The sequence below is a fragment of the Odontesthes bonariensis genome, chromosome 2 (genome assembly GCF_027942865.1).
Source record: "Odontesthes bonariensis isolate fOdoBon6 chromosome 2, fOdoBon6.hap1, whole genome shotgun sequence".
Taxonomy (NCBI): domain Eukaryota; kingdom Metazoa; phylum Chordata; class Actinopteri; order Atheriniformes; family Atherinopsidae; genus Odontesthes; species Odontesthes bonariensis.
Window position 1 is genome coordinate 20,007,804 of NC_134507.1, and position 25,261 is coordinate 20,033,064.

The following is a 25,261-nucleotide window of genomic DNA, read 5'->3' on the forward strand; positions in this document are numbered from 1 at the left end:
AGCATGGCTTTGCAGTAGAGGAGTCCAATTGCTATACTGGCCTGTCTTTAGTCCAGGCCTTCCCCCAACTGAAAACATGTGTGGTATCATAAAACTCTTGACAACATGACAAAGAAGACACAGGACTGATGAGCAGAAAAAATGAGTAAACATCATTCTCCCAAAGGTCCAGCAACTAGGCACCAGGCATTTAAAACTGTTGATGACTGTTTTTCATGAAATAGCAAAATGTTTCACTTTTGAATATTCAGTGTTATCTGCGATATATTATGAATTGGAGATATTGTTTTTGGAGATTTGTAAATCATTACAACAGAGTTTTTAATTACTACTGTTACAATGAAAAATAAAACAACATATTTACGTTAATAAAAAGATAGTAAATATTGTCTTTAAGTTGTTGCAGAATGACCTGGGAGTTTTGATAAACTTGCATAATTTAACAGAAAAGTGTATGTTTAGGCAATCATTTTACATATTTTCAGATTTTGTTCTGTAAAACACAAAAATGGAAAGTCACTGTAGCTTCAGAGGAAGAATGTGTCCACTGGACGCAAACTGTGCCATCATTTTTCACTTCTTTTTTTTTTCATGGCTGCACGAGCCTCTTCGCGAAACGACTAAAAGATTCTGGAAAACTCACAGTCTCTTATAGACCCAGCCAAAATCAATGGGTTTGTTTGGTTACAGCATTTTAGAGAGCTTTAGTTCTTGCATTAAAGATTGCACACATGCATTAAAACAATTCTCCTTACTTTGTATAGCTTCCACGGTTTTCATTCTAATCCTATTTGCAGGAAAGTTGAAAGTATGATCCAAAACTCTGCTAAACAAACAGGGATGTTGCAGAGCATGTCTGATAAGATTACACAAGAATCATTAAATTGCTTGAAGTTACAGGGTTGCACACCAAATTGTGAATTACAGGTAAACAGCTGCATCTGAAACATCTGTCCATACAATTTGTTCCGATTAAATAACCTGATTAGAATGTAAGTATCTGAAGCATTTTGGATAGATTTCTCATTTCACCCCTCAGCTGCTCTCAGCCACATTCGGCAGACAGACAAATAAATCCTGGTTTAGACACCTGGCATTGCAAAGACTGAGTCAAAACCTATGAGTCGAGAAATTTTAACTGTCTGCAGTGTTCTCTCTTTCTTCTCTTATTAATGTTACTGTTCACTGATGAAGCATTTCATACAACAGCCAAGTGGCCTAAACCCCAACTCCATCAAGCCACAAGCAATTAAACACATGGACTTGGCACTAATGTGATTAACTTTCTCAACATTTAGCACTATATAGTACTTGGAAACTAACCATGGAATTAAGACGAAGTCCAAACACTGGATTGGGAACAATATAAATAACCTCTGTCACATCCTGATTATGATATATGGAGAGCAAAGTGCTGGGCTTAAACTTGCTGCCAGAGCTGAGATACAATAAAAGGGATAATTACCAAACCAGGGGAATGACTCATACCCTGTTCCTCTTGCTCTCCAAAGAACGGTTGATCATTGTTAACTTATTATATCACCTTAGATCCTTATATCCAATGTACAAATAATAAACAGAGGCAGCAGAGGTCACATGGTTGTTCCTCTCCCCTGGTGGTTCTCAACAGCTGAGGATTAAGCAGGATGTGACTGATGTAATGACATAAGCATAAGGAAAATTAGGCAGATGACTACAAGCCCTTACTGGCCCATAATGCCTCTGTAAAAACTGTGATTTAATAAGATTAATTTAGAGAGCTTTGTTCAGTCTAATCTGACTAAAAACGAGTGGTTAAATAAATATGAACTGCAGGGACAGAACAAAAAAGGTGGCCCAGCCTTAGAGAAAACTTTGAAAGCTTACTTGGGGTCATCAAAAACATTAGCCTTTTTAATCAAAATACATAGTGAACACAAGTGTGCGAGAGAAGAGCAGGAACAATAGATCCTACCAGCTCCAAGGCCTCTGTAATCAAACTCAAAGTTTTAATTGCATCTCCCATATCTCAGTGGCATCCTAAAAACGTTTCTAGCTCCTATGTTAGGAATTAAAATGTAATTACAGTGTTTAATAGATTTTTCTGGAAATATAAACTTTTGTCTGTAAAAAGATTAAACAATCTGGGTAAAAACATGCTTGTGGCTCTCAGTTAATGTACCACAGTTGCTATAAGTTGTTTTTCAAATAGCAGTGTGTTTTGATAGATTATTGAGGGGACAAGGCACAGGCTGAGGGGGTCCAAGGAGAGGCAGTTGTGCAGAGCCTCAGTCACAGAGGAGGAAATTACTCAAACCTACCACAATGAGAATGAAGACACTCACAAAAATGAAGAGGTATTCTCAACAACCAATTACATTACTGAGATACTTAAAACATTTAAAAACAGACTCACAACATCTACACTAAACGCCACAGAGATGTCAAATGACTCCAAACAATGACACAGAGTAACTCGCAGCTACCACAAATAGCCTCATAACATTTACAAAAAGATGGAAAATGAATGAATGAACACTCAAAACAACCAAATGAACCTCCCGTAAACAAAATGGCCCAAAAATAGCAACAAAGTAACTTAAAACAAGTATATTGAAGAAAACAAAAACATGAAAACTTAAATGCCTCAAAAAATGACAAACTGACTCAAAAGTACAACTGAGAGATTGACCAGAAAGGCTGAAAAATCACAAATAAATGCACAAATTGTTCAAAAGAGAGCTGAATACTCAACCAAAGATGGAGACAAGAACAAGAGACTCTAAAAGCATTGTTTGTTATTGCAACAACAGTTTGCTGAAGCTGTCTTGCCGCTATGTGAGAGGATGTGAGGAACTTTTCCGCCTGCACAAGGTTTTTTGTTAGTTTTTGAAAGATGTGTCTGACAACTATGGGAGGCTGTGTAATTAAATTTGTTTCTGATATTATTTAGCCAATTACAAGATCAAAGATAGAGAACTTGCTTATTGTTACTCTTGCTCAACACCAACATGCATTTATATAATTTCTTAACTTCCGACAAGCAGCTGAAGATAGTAAGTTTTATAGTTATTCACATTATCTACTCTGAAATTTATGAATTTAGATCTGTTCCACATCAAAAAGTCATATAAAAGTCGTATAAGTGGCAATAAAAACCACAACACAACAATGTAACTGACCTCAATGGACAGATTTGAAGGCACTAAATCATGCTAGCAAAGCTTAGCAAATCTGTCTGTAACCTTTTAATCCATATGAACACAATGTCAGCTGTGCTCCCTCATCCCCTTACTGCTTGGAGGTTTGTGGAAGCAGCAAAATTCCCAGAGCCAAACCCAAATGGTGTCTTGCTTTGTGCGCCTGAGCGTTCTGCTACTACTCCACAGCAGGACCCCGTCATGTCCTTCGTCTTCCTTGTTTGCCCTTTTTTCATTTGCAGAGATTTAAACTAAGTTCATGCCGGGTATCCAAACTGATAAATCACTCTGATTTAGCCATTGTATTTTCATGTTTACACCATATTTTCAACTGACAAAATATCAATAAAAAACAAGCTTCCATAAACCCAGTGTGCTGCATGTATATGTAATAAATATGACCAGCTTGGGTTATGATTACAGTTCAAAGAAATACAGAGGGTATAAGGCCAATAAACAGTTTCTCTTTTTTCTACCAACATCATCCTGCCAAAAACCTTTGAATGGAAACATGCCAGGCAATTCTATCCATCTTCTCTTGCTTCTGGCCAGCTCCAAATACACTAGTAAAGTTAATTTACTCTGACTGTTCAAACCTCTACCACTTATATCCATTTCTCTGAAACTGTCAATTTTGCTCCTCATCTTCTTTAAAGATTTACTTTACTTACTTGTACAACGTTTCCTCGATAAAGCTGTTTGAAGAGGGCATGCACAGCTGATGAGGACAAAGACAACACAGATGACAGATTCTCTAAAGTAGTCCAGTGATTCATGCTTTTGCACCTCTCCAACAAAACTTTCATACCATGCCAAGTTACACACATTCCTGTGATAAGCTTGAGATTATCATCCCCCTGCTAAATGGAAGTAATCCCTGCGGACGTGTTAAAGGATTACACATTTCTATCCACAAATCATGGAGCTGACACTCCCTCATCACCAAGGGATGGTTGACTCAAGAGACTGAATCAAAAATGTCCTTTTGAGTTACTTTGGCAAATTCTGTCTTTCTTTTCTTAAAATTCAGGAGTTGGCAATGTAACTGCATTCTGCCTGGCTTTTTCTTGCTGCAGTTTAAAAGGTTCCTTTTCTGTATGTGAGCTTTTTATCAAACCTGCATGCACAGTGCAACAGAGGAATAAGAATCACGCTAAAGTATTCACATCGTATTTGTATTGTTATTGTTATGAATACTTTTGAGACATCAACCTTAAAATCACTCAGAGATGGCTCCTGCAAGACCACACTGAACAGCCTTTGGTTCTTAGTGACACGTGGAAAACTTTCCTTTATCCTAATCACGAGGCCAGAGAAAGATTTAAAACTGGCATTATAACCTGATATAATTTATCCCACTTTAAAGATAAATAGAGATTAAAGGAACTGCCAGTCTACAAACAAACACGCACACACATACAATGGGGCAAACTACAGAGGGTTAAGACAGTTTTTCTTTCTTTGCCTTATTGTGCTCAGATGTTGTCTGCTTTTTGCCATGACAAAAGAAAATAATAATCATTTTTCCCCCAGCATGTGCATGCATCTGTGTCCATCTTCTCAAATTTTGTCCTCAGCTTCAACCTGTCCAATAGGAATAAACTTTGCTGCACAGAATAACAAAGTATTGACCCAAACACCTCTAGGTATTCACAGACAAGATAGCAAATTGGAGTCAAACAATTTGTATCCCCTAGCATTCTTTAGACTCATGTAAATGTGAGGTGCCTGGAGGCTGAGGATCTTGCTGGCTTAGATTAATTTTCCTCCACATAGTTTAGCCAGAAGGTTTGCTATCTATCCCAAGCCTGGTATAAGTTCTACAGCTCCCTGTTTCTTTGCAAATGTCAGTCAAACTTGGAATTAGAAAGACTCTCGAGACGGTAGGTCAGGCTCACTTAAAGCGTAACACAAACTGTCTCACTTAAGCTTGCGACAGGGTGAAAATATCAAGAGATTCACATCAATAGAGTTGCTTACTTATCTTTATCTTGAATTTGTGTATCAAACTGTGCTGCTTGGCTGAAGGTGATGATGATGCTGTGACAGGTATAACGCTACACCAACAGTCACCTTTAAGCATCACTGAGCAAGCAGGCAGAACAAACAAACCTGATGAAGTGGATTATTTAGGTGAATGGGTGTAATGAAAATCAGCTGTGTAAACAATTGACTTGGTCCCAACTGTAACTTCAAAGATCAATATTTGGTCTCAAAAGCATGACTGCAGCATCTGCTCAAATTCTTTATGGTACGTTTGAGAGACAAAAAAGAAAAGATGTTATCCTGAAGGGCTTCATAAGCACAACTAATATGGTTGGCTTGTGTCCTGCATGCACCCAAGACAGAACATTTGTTCAAAAAACCTGGAATATTGTTATCAACCAAGAGTCAACACAAATACAGGAACAAAATTTCTAAATATAACAAACCATGTAGTGTTATGAAGTCGGCGTATATTGATGCAATGATACGGACAGCGGAATTTTAAACTACAAAACACATTGTGTGGTAAGCTTAAAAATGCTTTGCACAGAAGCCAAATCTTAAAGTGGAAGCTATTCAGAGTATTAACTGTAAAAGGTTAGCACAGTCGTTAATCAGCAACTTCAAATCCCTTTGAATAAGTTCTCACTCATCCTTTGAAACTGCATGACATTGTGAATATGCTTTTAAAAGTGTCCTTGTTTTACATCCACAGCTATGATCATCTCATTAGAGCCCATTCGCTCTCTGTTGTGCTACATGCTGCTCCTCAAGGATTTTGTGATTAGTTCTGGTTTGGAATCAGATCACTCTCTGTTTTAATTGTGTAACAGGTGCTAAATGAACGAGTGGAAAAAAAGGCCAACTCCTCATGCATTTGAAATAACAGCACGGTAGAGTAGCAGACATAATGCGTGAAAGGCATGAGGTTGATGTCAGTTCTCAAACAAAGAGGCAAATCAGTGTATAACTGACATCATTTGTTGAAGCGACTGGCTCCGAGATGCAAAACACATCAACAAAAATATAACTTTCCTGAAAAGGCAAACAAATTTCAGGAAACATGAGAGCAAGAGAAACCGTGACAACCTTTTAGAAAACAGCATCTCAAAAATGTAACCAATTCAATGCAACTATATTGGTTTTGTTGTTGTTGTTTTTTCCGAAATGTTATGGTGTCTTCTAAAATGTGCTCTCTGAAATGTTCTTCAGAAATATCAGGTACTACGATAGTTACTACGATCTTTCTTTCTTAATTCAGGCTTTCCTCCTCAGGATTCCAAATGTGCACAAATGAAATGGATATTTTACACATCATTTGACAATTCTTCTACAGAAAATATACCAATCACCTGACATTTTATTTCACTCTTCAAAAGAAATTAGAAGCAGAGCTTGTGAAAAACATGACGGAAAGAAAAAAGTTGCTGCAATCAGTCAGAAAATTGTTGAGTCGCACAAATTACTAAGTTATAACATGCCTACCATTTCTATCACAACGGCTACACATAAAGCACTTAAACTATTAACTTGATATAAAATACATTTAGCTCTTGCATTGTCCCATAATATTGCAAAAATCACACTAGTCAGGGATTAGATCAAAATACAATTTCTATTGATTGGATATTTTCGGACATATAGCCCTAGCCAGTGTTTCTCAATTCCGGTCTTCTGGACCCATTGCCCTGCATGTTTTCGATGTTTCCCTGATCAACTTGTCATCAAGCTCTGCAGTTTCCTGATCAGGAGCCATTCATTTGAATCAGGTGTGCTGGAGGAGGGAAACATCGAAAACATGCAGAGCAGTGGGTCCCGAGGTCCGGAATTGAGAAACACAGCCCTAGACCAATTCATTTTCTAAACAATGTTAGATCCAATATAAGCAGTATAGAATAACTTGTTAGCTTATTGGAACACAAGACAAGAGCGTGATTAAAACCTTCTCCATAAAAAAAAAGAATGCATGTTTATGTTTATGTTTATGTTTATGCATTTTAGCAGATGCTTTTATCCAAAGCGACTTACAATTGAAAAAATATATAACATTACAGCTAACATCAAAGCTAACAATAAGCTACATAGAAGGAAACGACTAGTCAGACTCTGTCAGAGGTGACAGGGGGGACAGTGTAGCGACAGAGTGCAGGCATAGAAGGAAGTACAGAAGGATAAAGTGCAGTAGAGGGGGTAGGGAAGTACAGGGTAAGTGCTAGGATAGGAGATGCTCTCTGAAGAGCTGGGTCTTCAAGAGTTTCTCGAAGATATTCAGGGACGCCCCTGTTCTGGTAGCGCTAGGTAGGTCATTCCACCACCGTGGAACCACACATGAAAATAGTCCTGATTGTGGTGGTGTAGACACTGCTAGACGACAATCCTGTGACGACCGGAGTGACCGAGTTGTGACATAAGCCTTTGCAAGAGCATTCAAGTAGATGGGAGACGTTCCATTAAGGACTCTGTAGGCTAACATCAGTGACTTGAATTTGATGCGGGTGGCTAAGGGTAGCCAGTGGAGTTCAATGAACAGAGGGGTGATGTGTGCTCTTTTCGGCTGACCGAAGACCAGACGCACCGCCGCGTTCTGAACTATCTGTAGTGGTTTCACAGCACAGGCGGGAGACCAGATAGGAGAGCGTTGCAGTAGTCAAGGAGGGAGATGACCATGGCCTGCACCAGGAGCTGGGTGATATGTTGGGTTGGGTTAGGTTAGGTTACTTGTTTACATGTTTACCAACATTTCATTAACATCTAAATGTTGACACCGGTTGACATTTGAAGATGACGGTTGAATGATTGATTTTTATGAACCATGTAAAGTTACTATGTTGAGTGACAAAGTTACCATGGTGATCTAGCCAGGCCAACTGACACTGACAACTCTGACATTCGGCTCATCATCGCTCACTAAGACACTAATTTGGCTTTCTAACACAACCCTTGCAGTTGTGTTTTCTGAGAGTTATTTGAGATTTTTTTCCCCGTCTTCATGAAATCCTGTAATGTTTTCTAAAATCTTTTTTTCAGCTTTTATTGGTTTTCTGAAACGTTATGTTATGAAATTGGGTTGTCCTTTCTGTTTGTTGTTTTTCTTAATGTTGTGTTTTATAAAATGATGTTGTCTTTTGCAGCTCAGGGCCATTGCAAATATGACATGGTTCATTCTCTTTTAAGTCACAGTCTTTTTTCCTACTGTGGAAAAACACAATCAAAACAAGAAAGTCGCAAAGATTAAATCAGTTACTCTATGTTAGCTCTTCACCTCCCTCCAGCCTCCGTCATGACTTGGAGATGGACCATTACAAATGTAAAAAATGTGATTTAGCCAGGATGTACTCTCAAACTGCATGCCTGGCATACAATTTGTCTCAGCTGAAATGTGCTAGATGAACTGTATTACAAAAGCGGGAGGGAGTCAGACAGAAACAAACAAATGGAGGTAATGACAAAAGGTCCAACCGACATTTTTCAGATCTGATGGGCAAAACATTTCTCGGCAGAATCTTAAAAGGGACTTGCATACTGACTCAATCTGACAAGAACCAAATCATAAAGCAGAATCTAATCTAACTTTATACTGGAATTATTTGACTTTGAAGACTTTCAATTTAGTTCTGATTTAGAGGACTCTTGTTTTGACATTAGCTTAGGAGAATTTATATGCAATCACCCCACACCGTAAATGAAAAGATATCCTTACAGATCCAAGAATATATATGCCTGCGCACACTAAGCCACACAAATGGGGGGAGGGGGCATATTTGTGCAGGAAGATAAAACCTGTGTGTACTGAGAGGATGAGCACCATTCTCCCTAATGATACTCCCTCATTTAGTTTGTTCTATAATATTGATAGCATTGTCTCAAGTTGTAAATCCAAAATAGCCCACAGGTGTCCAGTAAGGTTTGATCCAACAGCCAGAGACGGACATCACAGCATGTGATTCACATCACTTTCATCAAACCAATCACCGGCCCTTTGTGATCTATATGAATGGGAACATTTTCATCTTAAAGGAGGCCACTACCTTCAGAAAAGAGCTGTGTCTTCAAAGCATCAACCAGATCTACTTTGTACTGATTTGAAGTGGCACTTTTATTTAAGGGGACAACTGGACCCATAGTATTAATAGAGCCACTATTTTTCTTCACCATCAGGGTCAAATATTCACCTAATATAAACATGGGGAATCAAAGATTCAACCATATTCTAACCATATTCCCTACATCTATGTTGGTAGGTCCTGATCTTTGGAATGTTGTTTTCTGCACTGTAACCCCACTTTAATGCCCTTCACTGTGTAAGTGTCTGTGGACTGGTCTTACTAACAAAGTCTGATCAAGTCCTGCATTGACAGCCGTCTATTTCTCCCTCCATACTGCACTAATGCACGAGCACAACAGACATCAAATCTGCTCTGTCGAACACAATTTCCAACCCTATTTAAGGATTCCATGTATTTAATGTGCGTGCCACTTAAATCCATCTTTGTGACCGATGAGCCTGTCGTCACTGCCATGGGCACGAACCATCTTTCAAAGTCACTCAGATCTTGCCTTTATTTCTTCTTTTTCTCATCTTGATACAAAATCCAAATCAACTGTGCCTTTTTACAGTTTCATACAAGCCACAAATCATGACTGGATAGTTACTGCTTAATTACCATGCAGAACATTTTTGAGGAAGTGTCTATCTGAGCGTGTCTCTCACTTATTTTTCAGGTTTTGTTACCTGCACATGGTCAGATTGTACGGTATGCACACTGGAGAGAGCATTCAAGAGCTGAAGAAGTGTTTCTTTAATTAGAAGAGCTGCTTGTTTGTCCACACCAATATCTGTTTATGTAGATCTACAACATCTGTTACAAGAAGCCCTCATGTCAAATAATAAATTATTTCCATTATATTATATATATATATAATTTTATTGCACATTACATGTATCAAACCGTGTCTATGTATAAAAGCACTAACCATGACACTATTGTCATGTAAATGTGGTATCATTTGGATTCATGCAGTTTGAAAATTCAATGAAATATCCCACTTACAGACATTATTGTCTTGCTGCAGTCATAAATGCAAATTGCCTGGATTATAGTTTTGCCTTCATGTTAAGAAACAACCATCCTTTGTGTGTAAGGCAATATGTTTTAAAAGTCCAAGTTGGTTGTACAGTTTAAATAAAAAAGGAATCAATAATTTTAAATAGTTGAAATTGTGATTTATGATTGAATTTTCTAATCATTTACCCCCCCCCCCCCCCCATTGCTGAAGTGTTTCACTTTTTTTTTCTTTTCTTCTCTTCTCTCCTACTTGCACCTCCTCTTCATCCACAGCAGCACTTCACCCACACTTAGAGGTGTCTAGTCACTGCCCCTTTAAACACATCTTGTACTGGCTATTTTCAAGATTATTATCTGTAGAGTCTTATGAAAGTGAAGCCAGCAACAATTGCTATCTCATTAACACTTAAGAATGCAGCCGCCAACCACAGAGTTTATTAAGACGACCAAACATTCAGCTCAAGTTACCTCAAAATGTTTATGGAAGAGCACATTCTTGTAGAAATGTGTTAGTTTTACACAAACTCAATGTCACAGCGCTGCTGTAGATATCTCAGTGCATATGAGTTCTATTGAAGGGGGGTTAAATGTATCTTGGAGGTCAATCTATAAAACAATCTTTTATGTAATCAATGCTGTGTGAAACTACATTAACGCAGAATAATAAACCAGCCATCAATGACGGCAACATTATTTGGAACAAAGTAGTTGAATACTGAGGGTTTGAGGCTGGTTCAGGCAACAAAAACATCTATCATCCTCATTCTTTTTCCTCCCATGTACCGATAACAACTGTCCAATGACTTTTTTTAGATATTTTTGACTCACCGTAGTATGCACATACCAATAGTGAGCTACTATTCTCTATTGTCTTGCTCCATTTTTTTTCCCTCAACTCTCTTTTGCTCTTTAATCCATCCCTTGGAACCTCCACTGAAAATCATGGCTGGTAATGTTTATTGACCTAATTGCTAAGAACATACAAAATACAGACATTACTGAAACCTAGCAGTCATTTGAACATGAATGTGGAAATTTGCTTTGTCAAGGAAGCAGTAAAGAGTGAGACAGTGTGAGCAAAAGCAATGGCACATGACAGAGGCAATGAATGAAAGTGAAAAACTGACTGAAACAAAACTAAGAATGTTGAAAAAGGCAAATGGGGGAAAAAATAACCCAGAGCAAAGATTGCAGTGGAGTGCAGCAGGGCTTGCTAGACATTTACCATCTGTATGGAAATGCTGGTGTCTGTTGCAGTACTGCAGGCTGTTTGTTAGAGTAACATTTACACTTACACCGAACTGATTTGAACTTTTGCCCACCTAGAAGACGCACTGTACTTGAACCGTTGTTGACTTCCACTCTGCCTTTTAATTTCCTGCCCAATACCTGACCCTCGAACTGCAACTCACTTGCATTAATCCTGATTTGTGTGTGGATTGTTATGTGCTGAACGTACACAATATCCTAAAGTAAACAGAGCAGCAGTGTTGTTAACAGCCCTGAAGTTAATACCCTATTGCCACCAATTAGGGGCTTCCCCAACTAAGGTTATGACTAGTAAAAGGTCAGGGAGTGTGAGTGTCAGTTTAAGAGGTATGTTATACTGGCTATAAAAGCATGAATTGCATTCACGAGGCGCCATTTCTGCAAGTTAGATAATCATGAAAGATGAAAAAAAAAAAGTTGTGTCAATAGCATGTTATTTGCCAAAGGTGCCCATATAATTATGATCAAACTCTTTTGTATGATCAAAATAAATGACCATATGAAATATGCAGCATTTCTGCCAAAACAATAAAAGATGTCACGCTAAAGTCTGTCTTTGTCTTTCCAGCACTGTGTCTCTGAAGCAAAGCAGGCGCCATGAATGTGGGACAACAACAGTAGCTGCCCAGAGAGTGGAGACAAAGACAAAGAGGCAAAGCACTCACCTCATAGGCTTTACTGTAATCACACCCTCCGGCAGCAGTGTGCTTGCAGGAGGAACGAGAGGAGACAGGAGAGGGAGCGCAGGGCTGCATAAACACAGCTGCTTATGGACAAGTTAATTGAGCGGACAGTGACTGACAGCCCTCTATCTGAAGCAGGAAACCAGCGGTACAAACTTCGCACCGAGAGCCTTTTCAGCTGAAACATTAAAAGGCCAATGACGGGGAATTTCATGCTGTTGTTTTAATAATTGAGCTGAGATGAAAAAGTTTCAGCCTGTGTGCCGTCTAAAGATAGACACCGTGCTTTGCTCTGTTGTGGTCTGCATGGCCGTGAAAGTGGATTAAACAGGCTTTAACATCAAGATGAGCTCTAATGAAACCCAATGGGGGAGTTAGCCCGTCTGTTTGGCCAGCTGACTCCTGTAAAATACCCATCACTGTCTCCTACTGCCTGCTCTAAAAGTAGCCTGCTGGTGCCAGCAAGACCACAATGCAGCATGATGGTTATACTCTTAGGGCTAATGTCTGATTCTTACATGATTTGTATCATCTATTGCTTATTTTGTATTGTTATATTTTTTTCTCCTAAGAGACCACTGTGCAGGTCAAGCTTTCCCTCAGACCTCTATCAAACTTTCAACAGTCTAAGCACTGAAAGAGATTTTATATAGGATGGCTGATAGTCATTCTACCAAACAGTTCAACATTTCAGGAGATTTCCTTTAATATGAAGCTACAGCTGCAGATAAAAGGCTTTACTTGGCACAAAGACTGAAATAAAGAGAGAGCAAGCCTAAAATTCTGCTAATGACTTTGTGTCCCACTCGATACAAAATCCTGTGTATCTGCAGTGCGTGGAAGCCTCGACGTCGGTGCAGTCTGCCAAGGCATCACCCACGCAGAACAACAGGTACAGCAGAAGGTAAAAAGCAAAGACATTTTCATCGCACTTGGCGCCATTCAGACCTCCGTCACCGGGGTCAGTGCAATCAGTGTACTATCTTCCACCCACTACCCATTTGGGAAAGTCATAACCATGATCAATAAGATGGTACCATTGTGCACAGCAAAACCATCTATCAAAAGAAGAAATCCTTAAAAAATATATTATTGACCGGGGCTCAAACAATACATCACTCCATGAAAGCTCTATTGCTGCTCACCTTTCTTTCTCTGCCTCTTTCACGATTTCTTTTTTTTTTTCTGAACGTCTTCTGCTATATCTCTCCACACATGAGGCAGTGGAGTGTCAACAGATAATCCATTCACCAAGACAGATATATGTATATGTTCTCCAGCAGGGCTTTTGTTGACATATTGACACAAAAACACCCTGGTTCTGTTGATATAAGCAACATAATAAAATGTGAAACTATAGAGGTTCACAGTCATGGTGAATAGTTTGTGATTCATAAACAACCACTGTAATGTCAAACTCACGCTCTGGCTCCTGTGATGATGAATTACTGCAGCCCAAAAGGAAAATATTTGCACCAGGGCACAGATGCCATTCCCTCTGCTCTCACTCATTATGCAGCACAATGTCAGAGTATCCCCTGGTCACTCAGACAGAACATTCCTCCACATTTCCATCTAAGGCCTTCATAAATAAACATTCAATCTAATTCATGAAAGCCTTCAACTTGCCATGTAAGGACACGATTAATTTGGTTTCCCGTTATCACCGAAATAATTATATAGGCTGCATGAGTCGGAGAACACTCAACTTTTCGAGACAGTGTTTTATCTAAGATTTGAGAAACTTTCCCTTTGACGAATTCGAGTAAGAGATTACAGGTTATTTTCGTGCTTTCATACAACTTCATGTGAGCATAACGCTAGAGCCACGTCGTCTTTTCGGAGCGGCATCAGAAGAATGGAGCTGAGGGCTGGGCAGGGATGCTGAGCCGGACAGCGGGGGAACAGCCGCCGCACTTGTTTGCCAAACTTCAAATGAAATAAAAGAACGTCTTACGCAAGCTTCCTTTACACTGGACACGCTCGTTTTAAGGATATGTTTATATTACATCGGATTTCTCTGCAACTTTTCAGTGCACCGTTGTAGGCTACGCCAAAACGCGCCACATTAAAACACCTTTAAATCGTTTCTGTGTGTAGTTTACTAAGCAAATCACTTTCACTAGATATTTTCATAACTTTCAGTTTTTCTCTTTATTCACCTACCTCATGTCAATTATTGATGCGCGCAGTCAAACTCAGCACCAGTAGATGGGGGGAAATGACAATCCAGTCAAACTTCTCATGGGTCCATGTTTGGCTCAGCAGATGTACGACAGTCCAAGCTTGTCACCTCTGAAGCGCTTACTGGACGCAACTAACACATTTCGCCGCCTTCCACTGTTACGGATTCCACGGATTGGGCGGCGATGTGAGGAGCATCGTGGGATCTCCAAGGGCGCACGGAGAGTCTCTGCGTCAGGATTGGACGAAGGAGCCGTGACGCACCGGCAGGTGGCACACCCGTCGAATAAAAAAAGCTTAAGATTCATTCATGGACATTATCTCTTGGGACGTAGAGGGGGTCAGAGTTCACACCGGCAGATTAAACCGGTAAACATGTATGAGAGCTTCTATCATTTCAGCTCTATCTGTAAAATAAGTTTATTCGCGAGGTTGTCATTTATAGCCGTTTAATTCTGTATGAAATATTCATTTTACATTTTAGATTGAGCCACTTTTCCTTTTTGTACAATCAATTCATATTTGTGTTTTTTTTTCAGATACAACTTTGGTTCCATCGGAATGTTTATACTTCTTTACCAGCAATTATTATGTCTAAAAAATAAAACAGTATGCATGTGCAAATTATCGGTCTGCATATGTTTGAGGAAGTAGAGTGAGTCAGGATACAAACACAGATACATAGACAGAAATACAAAAGAAAAAAACTTATTAAAGTGGACAAGTAGAGCAGCAAGAAAGCCTCAATTTACTTTATTAGTTCACCCAAAATGGAAATAAAGCTATGGAGTTCACCCAGTATGGAGAGTGTGATGACACTTGTCTGCATGTAACTAGAGGAGCCAAAGCAAATGTTTTAATATTTTCATATAAACAAAAATAATAAGGAGTGAGTGGAAATCCTTGGAGGAATTTGGAAGCCAGTGATGGCTGGCTGCAGGGACACATGGAATGAAAAGCTTCCTGCTTAGACTTAGTGCAGACCCTGGGACCACATTTCCTGTTGCATGCAATGAACGGGTAACAGTCCTATGAAAACACAGAATGGTAAGAAACATGGATAGGATATTGTGCCGACTTCCTCCAACATTTGCAGTTCTCTCATCAACCTAATGCCTTTCAGGCTGGTTTAACATAGTGGCTGTGTGTACTTTCCCATAAGGAGCTTGTTTGCATCCTGTGAGGGGAGAACCAGTTCTTTCTATCTGGATGTTAGTCTGTATAGTATGTGTGTGGAGGCTTATGTAACACTGTGTCTGTTGCAAGTTGATGAGAAAGATAGAAAGTTGCTGATCTTGTTAGTTAATGGTCTTGAGTTCAAATTGGCTGTGCTGTGTACTCTCCTACTACCCCGCGGATATCCGTTTATCTGCAAGTACTGAAAGAATCTTGCAATTTTGTGCAGAAGCAATGTGAAACAAGAGACAAATAATCAAGGCAAAATAAGTGCAAATACTGACACAAAGTCACTTATTTTACTTTATGATGAAGTCTGTCAGAGCTGAGACAAGGCAATATATGCAATTATGACTTAAAGCACAATAATCAGAGCATTATGTTTATCATACCTATTGTATAGACATTGTGTTGAAACAATGTGTCATGCATATCCACTTAAGATCCAGGATAAATCATAGATAATAAACAAGTAAAGAGAACCTGTGGTTCTTGTCTAGCACACCTGTTAAGTGGGCCTCGATAAACAGAAACTCTAAGCTGAGCCTCAACATTCACCATCCTGCAATTTCACACTGTCTGATTCCTCAAGAACTGCATGAACACACTGTTAACAAAGTAACTGTAGTCCACTGGTCTGCAGAGACCATTTTTCCCTTCATCATGGCCTCTTCCATAAACTTCCTCTCTGAAAAGTGTCTACAAAAAACCTGATTAGAGAGATTCTCTGGAAACACTGTGATCATGTATTTCTTTTATAATGTCCAAACAAATATTTGCTTTCAACTGAAAGGTTTGAGGTTCTAAAGACATTCTGACAAAAAGATCTTCAGGCATGCTCAGCCCATAAAAATTATCCATGAGCATTTATTTTTTCTGAAATAAACACAATAAGATGAGAATCAGGAACTCTCTTTTTGGATGAATATCTTAAACATAATCTACATTTGATCCAACAGCTTCCTTTAAGGATCAATCATAGCAGACAGGATTCTTCTTCATTGCCAGTTCTTGTTTTTCGAAAATGCTCACAGCTTTTTTTTTCATGGTGGTTACACTGACGATGATAAATAAGGCATGAAAACACCATGAAAGAAATCTATCTGAATGATAAAATTCCCCTTTATATAGCATCTTGGGGAAAATACCTTGCTGTAGTCTCACCACTAAAGGCAAATGTCCTAAATTAATTATTTCAAGCTCCAAATCAATGAATTCAATACAAAGTGACTGACATGAACAGGTTTAAGGCTGTTAATAGTTGTTCCACTGAATCGTGCTGTCAATAACTTCCTTTAGGCAACCTGTAGTGGTCTGGGTCTTTTTAGAAGTACCTAAGCTCATTTTGATCATATCCAATCCAAAGCTTCTCAGAGATAAATATCAGCTGTCAAATAAACATGAAGACAACATATAAAAACTAATATATACATGTACAGGTGCCATTGTACGTCCATACCGTCAGAGATGCCAGCTGATATAATCCCTCTTCACTTTGGCCCCAGAGGATCAGACATACACAATGTCCTAATGTTATTTCAAATTTTGACTCATTAGACTATAGGACAGTTTTCCACTTCAACTCAGTCAAACTGAAATGAGCCCAAAGAAGGTGTTTATTGCATGGTCGGGAGTTAAAAGTCCCAAAGAAAATGTAAAAGTTAAAAATAAAAATAAAAAAGAGAGAAAGAAATTCTCTTTTTGCAGCAGCAGCAGCAGAAATTCTTAATATTAACATCTCAAGTGTGGTCTGTTTTCAGTAAAATGTAGGATTTAAACAATTTAATTGGGGCTTTAATTCCAGAACCCTGAAAAGAAATCCAGTATGGGAAGATGTGAGAAAAGAAATTAATTAGGTTTTGGTTGACTGAACTTGGTATTAACATTTGACGGGGAAGAAATTAAAGGAAACCAAATCGCTAAGATCAGGCAAAAGTGCTTCAGTACAAAAAGAACAAAGTTTACAACATGAAAACAAATATATATATATGCTTCAATCGTGCAATATTCCATAAGAAAAAATATTTTATTAAAGCTACCGTCGGCAACTTTTTTTTAGTCATATTAGCTTGAACTGTCATGGGATTCTGGAAGTAGAATATTAAATAGGCTGTTTAGGAAAAATCCCGAATTCTGTAGCTCCCTCTGAAGCCTGTAATCGTGCTTGCAAAAACCGAGCGCTCCCGGCTGTTTTTAACCAATCACGTTGAGCGTGAGTCTGCCCCAGCTTGTGTGCGCGCACACTGGTTTGAACTCACGTGCACAACCTCGTCCACAGAGGGGGAGGGGTTTGGGGGGTGGGGTTTGGAGCTTGGAGCTTGGTAGAGGTTGGGGGAGGGACCTGAAAGTTGTATCAGTTCGAATTTTCCGACTTTAGACTCGCAATTTTGAAAACCTGCCAACGGCAGCTTTAAGTACTGCACTCTGAGAAAATATTGCCTGCTGATACAGTATTTCTCACCAATATCTCTAAATTAGACGTACATAAAACCTTAAAACCTTATGTTGGCAAATATGCCTGATAAACACATTTGCAGTGGTTAGTGAATTGCTACCAATAAGAGCTAATTACCTAATTTTTACATAAACGCTAAGATGAACACAAGCTTCATTTGTAAATAAAAAAAAAAAATTTAAAAAAGGAAATGCCACAGTATGTATTCCCATGTTTCGTTGGAGGCTGGGCACTGGTGTGGATGATATGACGAATACCATCATTCTTTGATTATCTGGGGGGGCTTTTCAATTTCCAAACTGTGTATGTGTGTATAAAAATTATTTCAAGCCAACACCCTTGGGAAGATTTCACTGTGAGAGTGTCAATGTGACTGCGTCCTTTCTTGAGAGGTGCAATAAGATATTAGCATATGAATACAAACAATGTGTTGAATTATCCACCAATCCCAGCTCCACAATATTTCTTTTTTCTGTTTCCTCCAACCTCTAATTTTGTTTCGTATTTCGTACCTCACCCACACATATTTGATCCAGCATTTTCCCTTTTGCAGTCAACCGTTCATCCCCCTTAAAACATGAATAAAACAACTAATCCTATCACTGCCAACAGAATTCTTTTGCTTTTCTTTTGACATTTCATCGCTGACCTTGATCATAGCCTGACTTGTCATCTCCACTGTCATCCCCATCCTTTAGCAAGCTGTTAGTTGAATATACAAGTAGGCTCACTCCGTCTCCCTGCGGAACGTATTTTGCCATAAAGCCTTTCAGAGGGATTCTCAGTCCTTCAGAAATGAAAGCTCTTCAAAGTGAAAATTGCTACACAAAATGTCACATTTTTCTTATTAATGCACTAAGCACCCTTAATAACTACCCCAAAAAATTATCATATGCAGAGATCATTCCAAACACAACCACGGATTGCAGTGCATCCAAATGGGTGCGTTTGAGTCTCAGTGGTTAATTTACAAGAAAACTCTGGGCTGAAAAATCAGTGAGTAATCGCTCAGAGGTCAACAGCCTGCGGTTAGAGTTTGTACCTTGTTGTGACAAAGTGTAATCACAATCAAATAGAGCTAAGTGCAGATAAAGTTCTTTTTGTGACTGGACTGGTGGCACATGATGATTAATGTTTGGAGTCAATCAAATTTCCACTCCGCTCGGACTCAATTGTAGGTTTGTTCAGACTCTAATTAAAAGCTAAAGATAGAGACTCCATTCCAAAAAAATGTGTGAATAAGAAAGAAATTACACTTTAAAATGAGATAGGATGAGACTCACACAGTACATGTACAACAACTGTCTTCAGTTAGCAGATTAATAGAAAAACAGGAAAAAAAATAACTTACGCAATAACAAACAGTAGAAGCTATCAAAGCCAAGTCATCATCAATACAACTTATTTCAAAGCAGACTGGTTTTCCATAATAAAACAGGTTATTTACTGTTTAAGAGAGCTGTGTTTAAAGCCCACAAACTTTAATGAATTGAGGTAATGTTGTAAAGAAGAGTTGAACAAAATTCCTCCACAATGTTGTGAGAGACTGATAACGTCCAACAGAAAGATAATTCATCAAGTTATTGATGCTGGAGATTCTAGGGTAAAATTCAGAATTTTTTAAACTGCTAAACACTTTGGCTTATTTTTGTACATAAATAAATGACCCAGTGTAATTTGTCAGGTGTTGTTTTGAGATTTTGAGATCTGGTAAGGTCCAGATGATTTTTTTTAAATAATGTGTTGCTACATAAGACTCTAGAATTGAGAGAGTGTGTTCTTTATTATTTTGCACAGCTGTACAACAGTTTATTTGTATCACTTCTATCTTCTCTTGTAGATTTTGCTTTACAGAACAGCATCTGCACATGTCTCCTTATGATGTTAGACATAATGAACTGGTAACAGAACTCTCCCAGTCCATCAAAACAGTATGATCCAGCATTATCCCGTAAGGGATGGCTATGATTAGTATTGCATGAGGAGATAAAATGAGACTAACACCCAGGACCAGATGTGGGCCTTATTCAGAGAGCTGAGGAGCAGCAGGAGGGGGACATTTATCGGCAGTTAACCTGATTGTATAAGTGCAAAGAGAGTAACATAGTAAATTTGGGTGCTTATAGGTGGGCATGCAGACTGGCCTGTTTTGTACATAACAGCAGGGACCAGACATGCTGACACTAGAGCAGCGCCCTCCTAACTGGTCTCCCAGCCTGTGCTGTGATTGTCGTCTAGCAGTGCCTACAACACGCTCAAGACAATCCAGACTCTTTTCATGTGTTGTTCCACGATGGTGGAATGACCTACCGAGCGCTACAAGAACAGGGGCGTTCCTATCTATCTTCAAGAAACTCTTGAAGACCCAGAGATCTTCAGAGAGCATCTTCCCCACTCCCTCTCCTGCACTTTCTCTTTCCGTACTTCCCTCTGTGCCTGCACTCTATTTCTACACGGTCAGCTCTGACAGAACCTGACTAGTGGTTTCCTTCTACGTTGCTTGTTGTTAGCTTTGATGTTAGCTGTAATGTTATGTCCTCATATGTAAGTCGCTTTGGATAAAAGCATCTGCCAAATGCGTAAACATAAACATGTTAAATAATAAACACACACAATTATCTTTTGTATTGCTTTCCTCTATTTGACTTTGCTTGTCTTGATCATTTATCCCATCCATAGATATTATTCTAAATTCTAAATTATGTAGCCAAGCAAAGAAAATGCTTGAGAGACCAAATAAACAAGCACTTTTGTTTTAGTCTTCACATATCAGGATTCAAAATGCAGATATTGTGTTCTGTTAGGATTCATCCTTCCACATTTTGTACGACTTGTTTTCTCACAGTTTCTTCTCCTTATCACAAACACACACACACACCCCATGAGAGCTTGGGTTTTAAACTGCAACCCAGTAAAACCCCCACTGGGTGTATTTCTTTTATGAATATTGGGAAACGAGTATTTGACTAACCAGGTGTGCAACATGTGGACAAAGCAGCATGTGGTGAGTGAGGGGTTGGTCTATGATATACCGATACAAACAAGTGATTCATGCTCTTTGACATTGTGTTATTGGATGTGGGGAAAGCCCTGTTTTTGTGGCTCAGGCACGAATTAGTCCAACTGAGTCTGTCAAAGCTCTGAGCCACATTGTAAGTTATCTCAAGCATGGAAAAGCTTCAGTCTGTCCCCTGTGTGCTTTTGGGACAAAGAAAGCTAGTGAATGTGCTTTGTTGCTAAATTTCTCCTGTGAAAATTTGCAGAGTATTTATTTTGACTTTCAAGTTTATGCATGATGTGTGTTGATTGTAAACTTGCTGAGCAGCTTATTGAGAGAACAGAGAGGTCAAAAGATAATTAGATCCATGCAATTTATCTAAAGGGATGTTCCATACCACTGGTAGTGATAATTAATTAGCTTATTCCCTCAGCGTAATTAAAACCCTTGATAATCTGACTTTTGTTCTGACTGAAGAGCTTCTGGGTATAGTGACAACATGGGAAATGAGCTGACAGAATAGTCCAGGGTGACACATTGTGTTTGAACAGTTTGCTGCTTCATATTGATGTTTTCAAAAGCAGAGTTGCCCCTCGGTTTATTTAAGCAGCCATTTAATTTTGTGTGACTGCATTAAGAAGCATGTGTGGGATTTTATGAAGGACAGGACTGTGTCAGATGCATGACAATGAACCAGTCCTGACAGCTCCTTCACCTTGAGTCTGACACTCAACGATAGCTGACAAAACATGTGGCTATTAGGAAGACCGCAGATCGTCTGGTGGCTGTTTCATATGGTTTCATGTTTTTTGAAGTGGAAACAAACTCAGGGCCTCTTGTACTTGAAAGGGACACTTTTGTCAGATTTACACTTGAAAGTTTGTTTACGTGTTATAAGGACCTCATAAAATAAAAGGAAACAAAACAGTTGTATGTCTACTTTGAGTCTGGGGGAGACATCTTAAGCCAGAAGAAATAACCCTGATGATGTAATTGGGATGTCTGTAGGGTTATTCTGAATTCGACTGAAATTATGAACCTGTATGGACAAGCTTGAGTTGTGGAAAATATGGGACGTTGCCATAAAATCGAATACCAGATTTCAATCAAGTTGCATTATGAGGATACAGGGTTTCAGGCCTAAAAGTCAGGATGATTCCCTCTTGATGTCTCAGTTTTGTCATTCTTAAATGAAACCCAAACTTTCAATTTTTGTGGAAATGCAACTCTAGATATCAACCAGAGCTCAGTTTTAATAAGAAGGGATGGTGTATCAGTATTATAAAGATTAAAATGGTTACCCTGCCTATAAGCAGGAACAATGTAACATTACATGTTCAGAATACCGTGTAAGTATACACTTATTAAAAGTTATTTTTGTATATTTATCATATAATTATATCTACATATTTTCTTGTATTTCCCACAACGCAAGACAAAAACAATGCTAAATTGTGCTAACCTTTTGCTTGGAATATGTCAATGTCCTTTAGATGAGTAGTTATCACGAGTTAGTGTTAATTAATTAAACAACATTATAATTTCAAACCAAGTTAGGTGAAAAGATTAAGCAAATGTTCACTTCATCAAGGCTGCCAACTTTTGAAATCATCTTGGAGTGACTAAGCTCAAAGTGGGGTTAAAGATTGGGGTTATTTGAACAACACAGACAGACTTGCGTGTAGTTCTCTAAAAGCCTAACATCGTGGTACGCTTGTAGACGCCTTTATGTGCAGGTTGAATGCTGACTTGTTTTAAGTTAGCTGGAGCAGGTACAGGTCAACAGCAACGGATTTCCTCACAGAAATGACAAAACACAAAATATGACAAATGACAAAAAAGCATAGACAACAGCTGCACGGGACAATCTTTATTATTCCAACACTTAGATTCACTCCATTACAGGGAAGATATTTGTCTGGCTGACCTCTATCTTTTCCACAGTAGATGAAAGCTAAAGGACCAACAACAGCACCAACACAAGAAAGAGCAGCCCACTACTCAGATTGTTTCATTTCTAAAAGTTCCCCCAGGTGGCACCGATATGCTGTTTGTGTTACTGTTACCTTTTTTTTTTTTCATGCTTTGTACAGCCGAAAGTTTTTGTAGAATCTTGAAATACTATGGGCTTGACGCATTTATATATTACTTATATTGGAGTGAAATGACTATGAAATGTGACAGGTTTTTAGAACATGAAATATAAACAAAATAAGCATAATCTGACTTCTCATTAAACCTTGATATTGTTTTCATTGTCAGCAGCATAAATAACACACTATGAGGACAGTAGAGCCTTAACAGTCATGAATTGTTAAATTGTGTTTTGCTAGCACTGTTATTAATTTATTTTTCAATTTTACCAATTCATGTCTCAATGTTTTGCACTTGGTGTGTGACAGTGGATGCTTCTGAACTGTGACAAACCTCCTCTTCCAGGTGACTGTTCAGCTCTCATGGTGTTCTATCTGTCTGCTTCACTCCTCATGACCTCTTCTGCTCATAAAAAAGCAACGAACAAAATGAATTACATTATACTAATACTAAGTATTTAAGGTTTCACAACAGCATTTCAGTCTGGTTGACATCTGGACTTTGACTGGGTCACTGCAACACTCTGATACTTTTATTTTCAGCAGTTATGCTGTAAATATTCTGGTGTATTTGGGATCACTGTGTTGTATGGCCTCACTTTTGACCTTCAGTTACTGTTGCAAAACAAGCCCAAATCACCAACTCTCCACCACCGTGTTTCACAGTTGGCATGAGGTCTTTGTGCTGATATGCTGTGTTTGGTTTTCTCCAAATGCATTATGACCAAAAACTCCACTTTAGTCTCGTCAAAAGGACATTATTACAGGAGTCTGCGGGTTTTTTTGCAAAAACTAAACATCCTAAAGTATTCAAAGAAACAGATACTCTAGTTTGGAGAGGCAACACTTACTGCCCATCAATTTGGGAAGCGATATAAGGTAATCTCCAAACAAGTCCATCATTCTACAGTAAGAAAGATTATTCACAGGTTGAAAAAAATTCAAGACAGCTGCTGATCCTCCTGGAGGTGAATGTCCCAGCAAGTTCATCCCAAGCTCAGCTTGTGTGTAAATGGCCTTATAAAAGTCACAAGTCAAACAAGTCACAATTTAACTTGCTGGTGGCAGCAAGCTACAAATCTGAGATGATTTGGTGAACTTTTGGATTTGTTCATATCATTTTGCAATTCATTTGATAACTATTGAGATTTTTCAAGATATTGAAGATTAAGTAAAGTAAAATTAGCGCATGTGATCTGAGCTTATCAAACTGATACACTGCCTATCATATCATCCTCAGTGATACACAGAGAATGCCTTTATCTTCCAACTGACATGAAGAAATGTGTATGTTTATATCAACATTGTCTAATGGCAGTTTATGAAACTCAAAAAACTTAATTTTTTGTGGTTTTTAAGGAGTGTTTACCAGTTTTAATGAGAAACAAGTCCATATCTGAAAGCGAGATGTTGTGGTGGTGGACTCCTACACTTTTTTTTTTTTTCACTTGCGATTAAACCACTTAGGAAAAGATCACGACTTGTCTTTCATTCTTTTTCTAATCATGTAATAAATGCTGCTTATCTCCCTTTTCACAAAGAAAAAGGCAAGGCAAGGCAAGGCAATTTTATTTATAGAGCACAATTCATACACAGGGCAATTCAAAGTGCTTTACAGCTACATAAAATCACAAGAAGGCAATAAAACCATTAAAAAGGAATAAAAAAAATAAAAGAAAGAAATTAAAAAAGAAAGAAATTTAAAACCCATTAAAATAATCATTAAGTAATTAAAAAGTGAAGAGTGCAGATAAAATACTTTCAGGTGTCATATGCACAGCTAAATAGAACAAATATATACAATAGATACAAATATAGTGCAGGCAAGATAGATACCTCTGACTGAAATCTTTAAAAGTCTTGATGGAAGTTATGAAAAACCATGCATGCATCAATTAGTGTCCTTTTGCACAAACACGATACATTTTGATTTGTGCCTATTTCACAATTTACCACAAGCCTGGGCTGTTTGTGAAAACATAAAGCCCAAATTCTAAGTTGGATAAATAAATATTTCATATATGTTTTAAATCTCTATCATTCAAAATTACTTAACCAAATGTAGCGACCCCTTGATCTGTCTCAGTTTGATAAATCATTCAGTGCTACACAACTATGTTTTAAGCGTGTATTTGTCTGGTATGCACTGCATCATATCCCAGGCAAAACATC

General features: G+C 38.4%; 1 protein-coding gene across 1 annotated transcript in view; it reads right to left on the reverse strand.

Moving 5' to 3' along the window:
* Positions 1–14,525, reverse strand: part of chrm3a (cholinergic receptor, muscarinic 3a) — an 86,053-nt gene extending 71,528 nt beyond the window's left edge. The window contains exon 1 of the mRNA XM_075484819.1: positions 14,350–14,525. The gene's annotated coding sequence lies outside the window, so the exon portion shown is untranslated. The remainder of the gene's footprint in view (positions 1–14,349) is intronic.
* Between the last annotated feature and the right edge of the window lie 10,736 nt (positions 14,526–25,261).